The sequence below is a fragment of the Tamandua tetradactyla genome, chromosome 12 (assembly GCF_023851605.1).
Source record: "Tamandua tetradactyla isolate mTamTet1 chromosome 12, mTamTet1.pri, whole genome shotgun sequence".
In the NCBI taxonomy this organism is placed as follows: domain Eukaryota; kingdom Metazoa; phylum Chordata; class Mammalia; order Pilosa; family Myrmecophagidae; genus Tamandua; species Tamandua tetradactyla.
This window is the reverse complement of record NC_135338.1, coordinates 19,318,479-19,331,956: the sequence shown is the minus strand read 5'-3', so window position 1 is coordinate 19,331,956 and position 13,478 is coordinate 19,318,479. Positions and strand designations below refer to the sequence as shown.

The 13,478-nt window shown below is 36.9% G+C and overlaps 1 long non-coding RNA gene across 2 annotated transcripts in view; it reads left to right on the top strand.

Annotated features, from left to right (window-relative positions):
- The window catches only part of LOC143651843 (uncharacterized), a 72,742-nt gene extending 60,025 nt beyond the window's left edge, over positions 1 to 12,717 (top strand). The window contains exons 2-3 of one of the 2 annotated variants that reach the window (XR_013160272.1): positions 7,047 to 7,168; positions 8,665 to 12,717. This is a non-coding gene — a long non-coding RNA (uncharacterized LOC143651843). Of the gene's footprint in view, positions 1 to 7,046; positions 7,169 to 7,305 lie in introns of both variants that reach the window. The other variant, XR_013160271.1, reaches the window with a different exon arrangement.
- The last annotated feature ends 761 nt before the right edge of the window (positions 12,718 to 13,478 follow it).

The window sequence follows — 13,478 nt, the reverse complement described above, 5'->3', positions numbered from 1 at the left end:
GAGGATGTGGAAAAATCAGAATATTCATTTATTGCTGGTGGGAATGTAAAATAGTGCTGTGGAGGAAAGTTTGGCCCTTCCCTAGGAAGCTAAGTATAGAATTGCTATATGATCTGACAATCCCATTACTCGGCATATACCCAGAAGAACTGAAAGCAGGGATTCGAATAGACATTGGCACACCAATGTTTGTAGTGGCATTATTCACACTTGACAAAAGATGGAAGCTGCCCAAGTGTCCATCAACCAATTAAGGGATAAACAAAATGTGGTATATACATCAGATAGAATATTTTTCAGCTGTAAGAAGGAATGAATTCCTGATGTATGCTACAACATGGATGAAGCTTGAGGATATCATGCTGAGTGAAATAAGCCAAATACAAAAGACCAACTATTGCATTATCTCACTGTTATTCACTAATTGCAATAAGCAAACTCAAAGAATTAGAATCTATAATATAAGTCACCAGATAGATTAGAGTTAGAGAGTAAGGAGTTGATGTTTAACTTGTACAAAATTTCTATGTAGGCTGATGGTAAAGGTTTGGAAATGGATGGTGGTGATGGTAGCAGAATATAGTGAGTGTAATATAAAGAACTGAACTACATAGGTGAATGTGGTTAAAAGAGGAAAGTTTACAATGTATATGTTACCAGAATAAAAATTAAAAGTGAAAACAGAACCGTACTTCACAGTGAACTCTGCTGTGGAAGATGGACTGTGGTTAACAGTACAAGCAAAAGAATGTTCTTTCATTGGGTTATAACAAATGTATGATGCTAATACAAGGTTATAATAATAGAGTGATACATGTGAAAAAATAGACCTAATGTAAATAATGGATGCAAGAACTATGGTAATAATCTTTCACCAATTGTAACAAAGATAACTCTATTTTAATAATAATTTTAAAAAGTGCTATCATTAAGTAACAAAAACTCCACACCAATACAAGCTGTAGCTGATGGATGGTGTACAGTAGTCCTGTATTTTATGGATGGTTGTTCTGTAAACTCACAAATTCTCTAAAAAAAAAAATTCCTTTTAAAAACAAACAAAAAATGATTCAACAAGTTTTTTTTTTTCCCTAAAAAGAGTCAGGGCTTGCACAGACTGCAGGGTTTTCACTTTAGCAGAAAATTTGTTTAGAGCAGAAAGGACATGGCCTGGCAGAAAGGCCACTACCTGCCCTGGAAAGCATAATGCTTTCAGCAGGGCCTTGGAAAGCATAAAGCTGCAGAGTACTGAGATGGAATGATGAGCTTTTCAGCGTGAGGCAGGCTTTGCCTGCAGTTCATAGGTGGAAATGCGCTGTGGAAATGTGATTCAGTGGCCTTCTTTGAGGAACAATCACACAGATATTTAGAGGTTGGTAAAGGAGATGAATTATTTATTATTTACTTAGATCTTAAGAAAAAATAGTTAAAACCCTATAGAAGGGTATGATTTCTAAATGTTGGGTTAATTTCTTTTTTTCCATTAATTAATAAAAAAAACAAAAAAAAACCCTATAGAGGCTCCCCCTTGCTTTTTTTAAAATGATTTTATTGACATATAATTCCCACATCATAAAATTCACTTTTAAATTGTATAATTTAGCAGTTTTTAGTATATTCATGGAGTTGTGAAACCATCACCACTATTTAATTCATCCACCTCTTTTTTAGATGTATTGCACTTAATTTATTAATTAAAAAAAATTTAACAACAAATGAACAAAAACATTCTTAACATATGATCATTCCGTTCTACATATATAATCAGTACTTCACAATATCATCACATAGTTGCATATTCATCCTCATGATCATTTCTTAGAATATTTGCATAAATTCAGAAAAAGAAATAAAAAGACAACAGAAAAAAATAAACTGAAAACAGAAAAAAAGCATTGTACTCAATATTTTCAATGCAGAGCAAACTCTTAGGTTAACTCTACCATGCAAAGAACTACCTTGGAACAAAATGAAATAATCTTTCTATTAATCACATGTTGGAAGAATTTTGCTCTCTCTGATTTCCAAAGAGAAAAATATAGTTCTTGGTCATATTTCTTCCATGTTATAATAACATGAATAGTAGCAAAAATTGTGTGCTGTACATTTCTGCACTTTATTTTGATAGCTCTTTTGCTCCCTCTTCCTACTTAGAATTATTTGGTAATTCCCATAATTCTTTTTACCTGACCTCTCTCTCTTCCTTCTCATTCCACAGCTACCTCCCCAGTGACCTTTCATCACCTACTCCCATTACTATGATAATATCCTAAGCTGTCTTCTGCTTCCAGCCTCATCTCTTCCCACAAGGCTGGCATATTCATCTTCTTCAAACAGCACTTTCACCATGTCACCTCCCTCTTCCAAAGGCATTGCCCATCCATTGGCTTAGAATTCAGGAACCTCTTCAGTAGGGCCCCAGTCTAGCTCTATGGTTTTATTTTTCAGACTGAATCTCCCAAACACACCATGAGATTTTCTACTTCTATGCCTTTTCTCAAGCCCTTCCTCTCAACCGAAAGGCTCGTTTGCTTCTCCCCAAATCCAAATAAAGTCTCACCTCCTCTGAGAAATATTTCCCTATTACTTGACACCTCTGTAATTTCTTCCTCATCTTTACTCCAAGGGTTGTAGCCATTTGGCCCTCATTAGCTTTTCTGCCTCTGTTGTCAGCTCCCTTTTTTTTGTACACTTGTCAATAACTGTATCTTACATATCTTTACATCCCTGAGTACCTAGTACTGAACTTTTTACATAGCAGGAGCTCAAAGGCTACTGATTAGGTGGTTACCTCCACATTATCCATACTGAGTTACAGTCAAGAGATTTAAGTATAACTTAATCATCAATCAAGTATTAACTTTTCATTCAAAAGATTCCCTTAATACTTACCATGTGCAAAAAAAGAAGCACAGTCCCAATCACATGCAGGCTTAGTAACTTAGTGTGTGACAAAAATTGATTAAGAACCCACTGTTTGTAACTGGAAATTTGGGTCAGTCTGGCTCAGTGCAGTAAGTAGTACTGGGGTAGCTCTGTCTGTTGGGGGAACATAATTAGAGCAGGAAGGTCCCTGTGGAGCCCTGGCACTTTATATTATGGTTCATCTTTCTGATCAGGCATATCACTATCAGAAAAAAATAAGGAATCTGTGGTTGGAAGGTGCTTTCAAGTCATCTAATTAAACACTTTCCCAACACCAGAATCTTATCTACAAGGTTCCTGATTGAGCATCTCCCAACCTTAGTTTGAATACTTCCATTGTTGGGGATCTCAGTGCTTTGCTATGCAAATCTAAATTATCAGTAAGTGTTGTGGTTAAGAGTCCAGGCCTGGGAATAAAAATGCATGTCTCTGAATCCTGTGTTTAGTTTTTGAACCACCAGTCTCACCTACAGGAAATTTATTGACATACTTGCTATTATGGATTGAATCGTGTTACCCCAGAAAAGATATGTGGAAATCCTGATCTCCAGGACTTCAGAATGTAATGACCTTATTCTTAAATAAGGTCATCACAGATGGAATCAGGCTAGTTAAAATGAGGTCATACTGGAGTAGGGTGGACCCTTGATCCAATAAGACTGGTGTCTTTATAAAAGGAATTTGGGACACAAGGAGACAGAGAGAGAAGGGAGAATGTCATGTGACAACTGAGAATGCCTTGGATTACCAGCAAGCCACCTCCAAAAACTAGGAGAGAGACATGGAACAGATTCTTCCTCACAGACTTTGAAAGATTACTTGGTTTCAGACCTCTAGCTCCAGGTCTGTGAGACAATAAATTTCTGTTATTTTAAGCCATCTAATTTTGTGGTACTTTGCTATAGCAGTGCTACAAAACTAAGGCACCTGCGCATGTTCAAAATGAGTATGAACAAGGTTATTCATAATAGTTTGCAATTATAAAATTAGAAACAACTAAAATATCCATCATTAAGGCATAGTCAAACAAATTACCTACCTCTACAAATAGAATACTGTGTAGCTGTAGGAAAGAATAAAGTGATTAGATATAGGGGGGATTCAGGTAGAAAGTGACAGAAATGGAAAGGAGATTTTCAGTTTGTACTTCTTTTTAAAAAATAGTTTTTCTTTTCAACTGAGCAGATATATTACTATTTAAAAATTTAATTCCATTTAAAAACAAAGAAAAGGAAAACAGTGTAGGATGGTAGTAATGACACCATGTAAGCTGTGACGGGAAGTCCCAGCCCAGCTTCCTTCTTCCACAGGAGAGCCCTTCAACACTGAAGACAGATACGTACTCTCTTAGTCTTTCCATGATTCAGCTAGAACCTTATTCATTCTCTTTTTCACATTGTGTTTTCCTCATACTATTTTGTAAGTGCCTAGAAAATATGCACTGGAGCTTGTGCTTCACTCTTCTTTCATGCTAAGCACACTGCCTGGCACATATATTTTTCTTCATAAGTACTTGAGGAACTAATCAATGAATATATTTCCAGACTCATCCTCACACTGATTACAACCAGGGAATATGTTCTAGCTTGTCACTATTCCTTTAAATTCTGACCTGGAACCGAACATAAGCTGAAAAGGATAGAGAGGGTCAGTGAGACTATTTCCCCTACAGTTTTGATTCCCTTGAGTTACATTTCCTGTTTTTATTCACCTACTTTTATACCTGCTGCCCCCTTAATCAACAACAAAATTCAAAGTGCACTTTTAGCCACAGCACTGGGTGTATATCATAACCCTGAAAGACATGAAAGTTACAAGCAAGGAACTGTTTTCATTTCATGGTAATTGTCTCAGATCCACATCTATTATTTAAGAAGATTGAAAGAGTCCCTAGAATGGAATAATCTACAAGATCAAGTTGAAGCCGGAGTTAGACTCTTCCCAATAGAATGTTTTATAAAGGGAGATGGAGAGCCATGCAGCACAGGCCATCCTTTGCAGGGCTGTCACCAGTCCATACAGTATCTAGGGGAAAAAGTTCCCTTCTTCTGATGGACACAGACCTGTGCCAAAAGAACGCAGGGTGGGTTACAGGCACCCTGCTAAGGGCAAGTAGGGATTGGACTTCAACCTTTGTCTGCTTGCCAAGCCTCAGTTCTTTGATCAGTTGGTTGGGAGATTAGGGTCCTTTGTTATAATTCACACTCAAGTTATTTCTCAGCAAGCTGGGGCCCTACCAAAATACCATCAGTTATTGAAGTTTCAACTGTTATGTTGAATTGAACCAGCAGCAATAGGAGTGATTAAGTAGTCTGCACAAGATATTGACTCTCCATTATAAGAAGAAATAAAAATATAGAATGTCCCTCCACCATAATCCCCCAAATCATACCTATATAGGTCTTTAGTAACTTAAGCAAAAGCATTGGCCAAAGTGTCTGCTTTGTTGTAACTAGCTTGCATACTTAGATACCAGTCCCCAGTCTATGCTGAAAGTCTTGGATATTATACCAATACTGGGGATTTAAACATGGGCCACTGGGTTCTAAAACAATGTCATGTAAAGTGATGTAGTGGGGAGGACTGGGGCACATGAGGAAGGAAAAATGCAGATGGTGACTGAAGCCTAATGGCACATGGTGTGGCTAGATGTGGTATGTAGTGTGGTCTGACATGCAGTGGTGTGGCACGACAGGATGTGGTGTGGTACAGTGTGCTGGGCTTTGCTGTGATGTGACAAGACAGGGAAAGTGGTATGGTGTGACAGGACTCTGTGTGCAGTGTGGTGTGCTTTGGGGTGTGGCATGCTGTGGTAGAGACATACTGGCATAAGAGGACCTGGTACACAGAGCTTCATTTCCATCAAATTCCTGACATTCAGAAAGTTAGTAAACCCTTCGAGTCCCAGGTTCCTCATTTTAAAAATGAAGATAATGATAACAACATTGAAAATACTTAAATTACATTTAGGCAGTATGGGAGATGACCCCCAGGGATGAGTCTGGTCCTGGCCCCGTGGGATCAACAATGTCATCCTGACCAAAAGGGGGAAAAGAAGTGTAACAAATAAAGTATCAGTGGCAGAGAGAGTTCAAATAGAGTCAAGAGGCTACTCTGGAGGTCACTCTTACGCATGCTTCAGTTAGACATTGCTTCCTAGCATAATTTGCCAGAAAGTCATTTCTGTCAATCCTAAAGACTACCTAGGGCATTATATAAGATTCTATAAATTTTCCATGCACTGGGGTAACTCTCCAAAACCTACAGCCTCCAGATGGGTCCCTGGACCACATAAGTCCTAAAACGCAGAGGGGTCAGTCCTTATAGAACATCAACCAGCTCCATAGCCCTGTCCCGTATTATTGACAGTCCCTTTCAACATGAAAAAGTTAGTGTGTTTTACCCCTAAAATACCCCTAAAGAGTGGGAGAAAGATCAAAGGTGATGGAGGAGTTATACAGAGAAGGTTGAGTTTAACAAATGAGTATGTGTGAAATCATTATACTGATATTTCTTTTAGCCTCCAGAACCTTACAGCAGCTAGAAATGAAAACCTAAAATTGTGAAATTGTAACCCATACCAAACTCTGAAATCTGTTCTATAACTAATTGTTGCGATGTACTATGAAATGTATTGCTTTTGTGTATATATGTTATTTGAAGAGAAGGGCAAGTGGGCAGTGCGATGGTAGCTCAGTGGCAGATTTCTCACCAGCCATGCTGGAGACCTGGGTTTGATTTCCAGTGCCTGCCCATGCAAAAACTAAATAAATAATAAAGAGAAGGAGGAGTATAACAGAAAAGATAGTATTTAACAAATGAATATAAGTGCTGAATCATTATATTGATATTTCTGTTGGTCTCTAGTGTCTTGGAGCAGCTAGAAGAAAAAACAAAAAATTGTGGAACTGTAACCCATACCAAACTTTAAAAGCTGTTCTATAACTACTTGTTAAAATGTACTTGGAAATTTATTGCCTTTCTGCATTTATGTTATATTCACAATAAAAAAAAGGTTTACAGAAAAAAAGAATAAATCCCACACACTTACAAAAAAATTACATTTAAACTACACACTTACTATAGTTATCCCTTCCACATTGTGATTTTCTCCATCACAGTTTCAATATATTGCTGGTGGCATAAGAAATCAAATGGGAATTTGGGGAGAGTTTTGTGGAAGCCACAGATGACAAGCAAAGGCCGGCACAGATGTACCACAGGCTAATGGTGAGCACCCACAGTAAGTTTCAAAGGTTATTTTTTAAAAATATCTTTTGATATAAATGGAATATGTTTCTCCCATAAAAGAGAAAGAAAAAATTCAAATTTCTTTGCTGGTACAAAGGGAAGGCTAAATATTTTACATGGATTTTCCAGATCGTGTACTGTTCTTGGAATTTCTGTGAGGATTGAAGAAGACCTATGAATGGTTTGTGGCAGGCTTCTCATGCAAAGCTGGATGGGTCTGAGTTGGAATCACATCACAGCTAATGATGCAAGAGAAGAGAAAGAAACCACCTCTGCATAAAGTAGACTCAAGAGCTGATCAATGTTCATTTCTTATGTAAATTTGTGGGAAGAGAGAGTATATGCTAGAAGTCATTTTTTTTTTACTGAGAATACAGCAAAATTGATTTCAAAAATTCTTAGGCAGAACAAGTTTTTAAGTTGCCTGTACATTTAAGAATGCTTTAATTTTGTAATTATCAGTAACTAACTACCAGTTTGCCTCTACACAGTGAGCCTTCTGCCTCAAGTTTCAAAATCTAACTCTGATGTTCTGCTAGTCATGGCATATTTGAGGTTTAATTTTGGGTATTGAGAATTTCTAATCCTCATGGTGGAATGCAGGTTGCTAAAACAACAACAGGTAAATGACATCTTGGGATAAATTAAAATAAAACTGGAATTCAGAGCACAAGACTTGATAGACTCAAAGGCCAAACCCATTGACTTGAACACACGTGCACACACATACAAGATCAAAAACGAAGTAGAAAATTCATTCCGCTATGTGTTTAAAAGATGGGTCCCAAAGGTAACCATACAAATCAAGAAAATTGCCAAAAGGATTAATGTCCTTCATCAGTGCTCTAGTTTGCTAGCTGCTGGAATGCAACACACCAGAGACAGATTGGCTTTTAATAAAAGGGGGTTTATTTCATTAGTTCTTCAGAGGAAAGGCAGCTAACTTTCAATTGAGGTTCTTTCTTACATGGGAAGGCTTAGGGTAATCTCTGCTGGCCTTCTCTCCAGGCCTCTGGGTTCCAACAACTTTCCCAGGGGTGATTCCTTTCTGCATCTCCAAAGGTCTGGGCTGAGCTGCGAGGACTGAGATGAGGTATGCTGAGCTGCTTGGGCTGTGCTACATTGAGTCTCTCATTTAAGCACCAGCCAATTAAGTCAAACATCATTCATTGCAGCAGGCATGCCTGCTAGCCAACTGCAGATGTAATGAGCTATGTACAATTGCCTCATGTCCACAGCAACAGAACTAAGTACCTTCACCTGGCCAAGTTGACAACTGAATCTAACTACCACAATCAGCAACAATGGTCATTTTGTCCCTTTGGACTATTAGATCTGAGTTGATGCAAACTGGAAAGCAGTATAATTACTCAGCTGTTGACATGTCATTGAAGTCTGGGACTATTGATCCAAGAGGCTTCATGTGTTCAATCAGGAAATGACATGGAGATTTATTATTTTCCCATTTTCTTTTCTTTTTTCTCCCAGGAAGAAGAATGATAAATAATCAGTTATAAATTTAAAACACACACACCATTTCTGATGTTAATGCAAAATTTCAATCAACTGTACATTCTAAGGGGGTAAGCAAAATGTTACATTGTCATATTGTAATCTACCTACATGATGACAAATAAAAATATACTGTACTTTTAGGAATTTGGAGAAGGATTGCCTTTGTGAGGAAAGAGAGACTTGAACTGGGGCTTTAAAAATACTAGGATTTTGGATAGATGGAGGGAAGCAGTAGGAAGTCATTTCAGGGACATAAATAATAGCAAAGGCAAAGGTAAAGCAATGAGGAAGCTTTACAGCTTTACAGACTCCAACAAGAGCATTTTGGAAGCAGTGGGAACTCCAGCCAGATGAGGAAGCTGGAATTATGAAGCCAGCCCGGTGCTTTTGGAGACAAGATGGTTAGCAATGATTGTTTTAGAGCACAGAAGTGACTTGAATCATTAGCGTCATAGTAACTTCCCACAATGGCACCATACAGATTTTGGATTTATGTCATATGAGTTTGTGATTTTTTAAAAGTAAATAAATAATATGTGATCATTATAAAAAGTTTTCAAATACAGAATTATATAAATTAAAAAGCTAGGGTGGAGTGATGGTGGCTCAGTGGCAGAATTCTTGCCTGCCATATTGGAGACCCAGGTTCATTTCCTGGTGCCTGCTCATGTGAAATGAAAAATAAAAAGCAAAAGCCCCTATCTGTATTCCTATTCCTCAGAAGTAACAACTGATAATATTTGGGGAGTCGTAAATATTTATTATTTTCTATATGAATGGGCTCACACTATATATTTTGCTTCAATACCTACTTTTTACTATATCAGGGGCACTCTTCCATTTAGGTATATAAAGATCTACCTAATAAATTTTTTAAGTTACTCCTCCATAAAATGAATGTTGTAAAATTCATTTAAATATTCCTCTTTTGTTGGACACTTATGTTGCCTTGTTTGTTTTGTTTTTTGCTATTATTATGAATAATGTTGCAAAGAACATCCTTGGAGCCTGTGACTTTTTAATGAGGCCATTGAGGCTCAGGGACGTTATTTCTTTATTTGAGAAATTGCAGGTTTACAGAAAAAGCATGCAGAATAAAAGAGTTCCCATATACCACCCCTCCCCTACACACAAACACACACACAGTTTCTCCTGACATTAACAGCTTGCATTAGTGTGGTAACTTTTTACAATTGATGAAACAATATTATGTTATGCTATTAACTACAGTCCATAGTTTACATTAGGGCTCACTGTTTATGTTGTACAGCTTTATGGGTTTTTAAAAACTTTTTATTCTAGTGACATATATACAACCTAAAATTCCCTTTATAACCACATTCAAATCTGTAATTCAGTGGTGTTAATTAAATTCACAATGTTGTGCTACCATCACTATTATCTATTACCAAAGCTTTTCCATCACCCTCAAATAGAAACTCTGTACCAATTAAGTTGTTTTTGTTTTTCTTGGAACATTTGCATCTATTTGGAAAATGAAATGAAAACAGAAAAAAAATCATACATACCATACCCCTAACCCCTCCCTTTCATTGATCACTAGTATTTCAATCTAAATTTATTTTAACATTTGGTCCCCCTATTATTTATTTTTATTCCATATGTCTTACTTGTCTGTTGATAAGGTAGATAAAAGGAGCATTGGACACAAGGTTTTCACAATCACACAGTCACATTGTGAAAGATGTATCATTATACAATCATTGTATCATTATACAATCATCTTCAAGAAACATGGCTACTGGAACACAGCTGTACATTTTCAGGCAGTTCCTTCTGGCCTCTCCATTACATCTTGACTAACAAGTTGATATCTATTTAATGTGTAAGAATAACCTCCAGGATAACCTCTCGACTTTGTTTGGAACCTCTCAGCCATTGACACGTTATTTTGCCTTATTTCACTCTTCTCCTTTTTGGTCGAGAAGATTTTCTCAATCCCTTGATGCTAAGTCTCAGCTCATTCTAGGGGTAAGTGTACCAATTAAGTTTTAACTCCCTATTCCCTGCTCCTTCCCCAGCCTCTGGTAACTTATAAACCACCACCTGACTGTATGAATTTGCTTATTCTAACTAGTTCATAGCTGTGAGATCATACATTTGTCCTTTTGTGTCTGACTTATTTCATTCAATGTGATGTCTTCAAGGCTCATTCATGTTGCCACATGTATCAGAGTGTCATTCCTTTTTATGGCTAAATAATGTTCCATTGCATGTATATACTACATTTTATTTATTCATTCATCTATTGATGGATGTAGCAGCATCAGTCACAATTGACAAAGATGGAAACAATGTAGGGATACAAAATTTTTAGAAGATATTTTTAAGTTACAACATAGGTATTTGAAAACAGCCTAATGAAATGTACTTCTTTGTGCCAAGCCTATATGACAAACTGGCAGAGCTAGCTGAAAACTAAGCAAAGAAGGAGTAGGATTCAACAAAACGGAGGCTGAGAAAAAAAGTCAATGGTCTGAGCAGATGCTATGAAGAAATAGTGAACATTTACTGGGGCTCATTTACAGGGTTAAGTATAACCCTGAGCACTAGACTTCACAGATAGTAAAATTCTTAAAGAAAGGGGAACTTTCACAGAACTGAATGGATTTGAGCTCAATCTTGAAGGCTATGGAAAATCTATATAGGCTAAAAAATAGGTAATGAATTTCCAAAGACAGGAATCTTGATGTTCAGCCAAATAAATTCAGTTATTTGACTTTCTACATATTCCATCTAAACTTTAGACACCATCACAGTCCTTTTTGAATAGTCTGAAATGGATTTGTCATGTTTGAGAGCAAAGTAGAGTCCATAAACAAGCTAGTATATGAACAGTCAAAATGACCTGGGTAAAACACAATCAATAAACAAATCAAAAGTCTGCAGATGATACTGCAATTCTTCATTCTCCAAGATTTCATAAAATGCAAGTGGAAGCCAAAAACAAGGTGTCCTGGAAAAGGAACCAGCAACCGATTGTTATATCAATAATTCAATGCGAGCATTAAATTTTCATGATTTTTTAAAAACTCCAAAAAACCATCTGCAGGACATTATCTACCCAATCTGGTGTTTGGAGTTCTAATCATCTACTCACGATTCTTAAGGATTGAACTTTGTTCCAGTTAAACATATTGGGTCACAAAACAAAAAAGCAATTCCATTTGCATGGTCTTTTTAAAAATTTGGTTAACAATCATATGGAATTTTAATGCGTCTCTCAACAGAAAATGGTTTTAAAGATAAATACCACTGGCTCCTGGAAACCCGGGTTCCATTCCCGGTGTCTGCCCAAGCCAAGAATAACATAAATACCACTTGAAAAGAGCAGTTGGGAAAAAAAGACAGAGAAGCAATAGTTTTTTCTAAGTGTGTAGAAACACATCATAATCAATGTAAACCTTCCAGTCTATCTTTTTATAAAGTTCTTTTTGCTCCAAACTCATATCTATTATCCTTAAAATTAAGTTTTACTTATCTAGAAGTTGGTAACACTGGTAAAGGAATATGGTCTTAATTTGGGGAAGAAACCAAAGATTAAAGCAGAGTTATCCAATTGTGTTATGTGCTGGTCGTTGTTGAAAAACCTAAAACATTCTTTATGGGAAAACACTTCAGATTTCTTATCTGAACAGTAAGATAGTTTCAATATTATTTCTTAACATAGATTTCTACCTGATAACAGAATATTTTTTCTTAACTGGAAAAAATAGAAAGAAGAGTAACATTTGTTGACTATTTATGTGCCAGTCAACATAAAAATCTCAATCACGCAAATTAGTAAGTAATGGAAATTCTAAAGTAATACCATGAGAATTTTGAAAGCAAGCCAAGCCCAATAATGGCAACACCAATGTAATTATCTTCAGGGTTTAGTTATTTAACTTCATTCATTTATTCATCCACTATATACTGAGTGCCAACTACCTCAGGCACTAGAAGAGGTTTCTGGGAATAAATAAAACAGGGGTTGAGACAGTTTATTTGTATCTGCCCTCATGTCAGGCAAGAATTCTACCACTGAGCTACCCTTGCCTTGCCATCTGACCTTATGTTTTGACTACTTTGTTTCCTTTACCCTTGCCAATGGGCCAGAGTACAAAGACCATACACTTGGTGTCAAAGCCCCGGGACAGGCCCAAGACTAATATACCTGATCCCTCTGAATGTGTCACAACACCACCTTTATGTGAAAAGCTATGTAAAACAGTTAATCAGCCAGTGACAAACCTTATTCACTGGCTTCTACCTTGTATTATCATCATGCCAGACTGGAAGATACTTGGAGACAAGAGTTGTCTCATTTATACCTGAGTCCCTAGCACAGTATCTAAGAATTCAATACATTTTAGTGAATGACTAAATTTACAAAATTCTACTTAGAAAATGTTTTAATAAATTCCTCTGTGAATAGCTCTATCTTGCTACAGATGTGTGTTTAGTAACATAAAGATAGGACCTTGTTCTAGTTTGCTAGCTGCCAGAATGCAACACACCAGAGATGGATTGGCTTTTAATAAAAGGGGATTTATTTTGTTGGTTCATCAGAAAAGGCAGCTAACTTTCCACTGAGTTCTTTCTTAAGTGGAAGGCACAGGATGGTCTCTGCTGGTCTCTCCAGGCCCCTGGGTTCCAACAACTTTCCCCGGTGACTTCTTTCTGCATCTCCAAAGGCCTGGGCTGAGCTGCAAGGCCGAGATGAGGAATGCAGCTTCTTAGGCTGTGCTACATTCGTTCTCTCATTTAAGCACAGCCAATTAAGT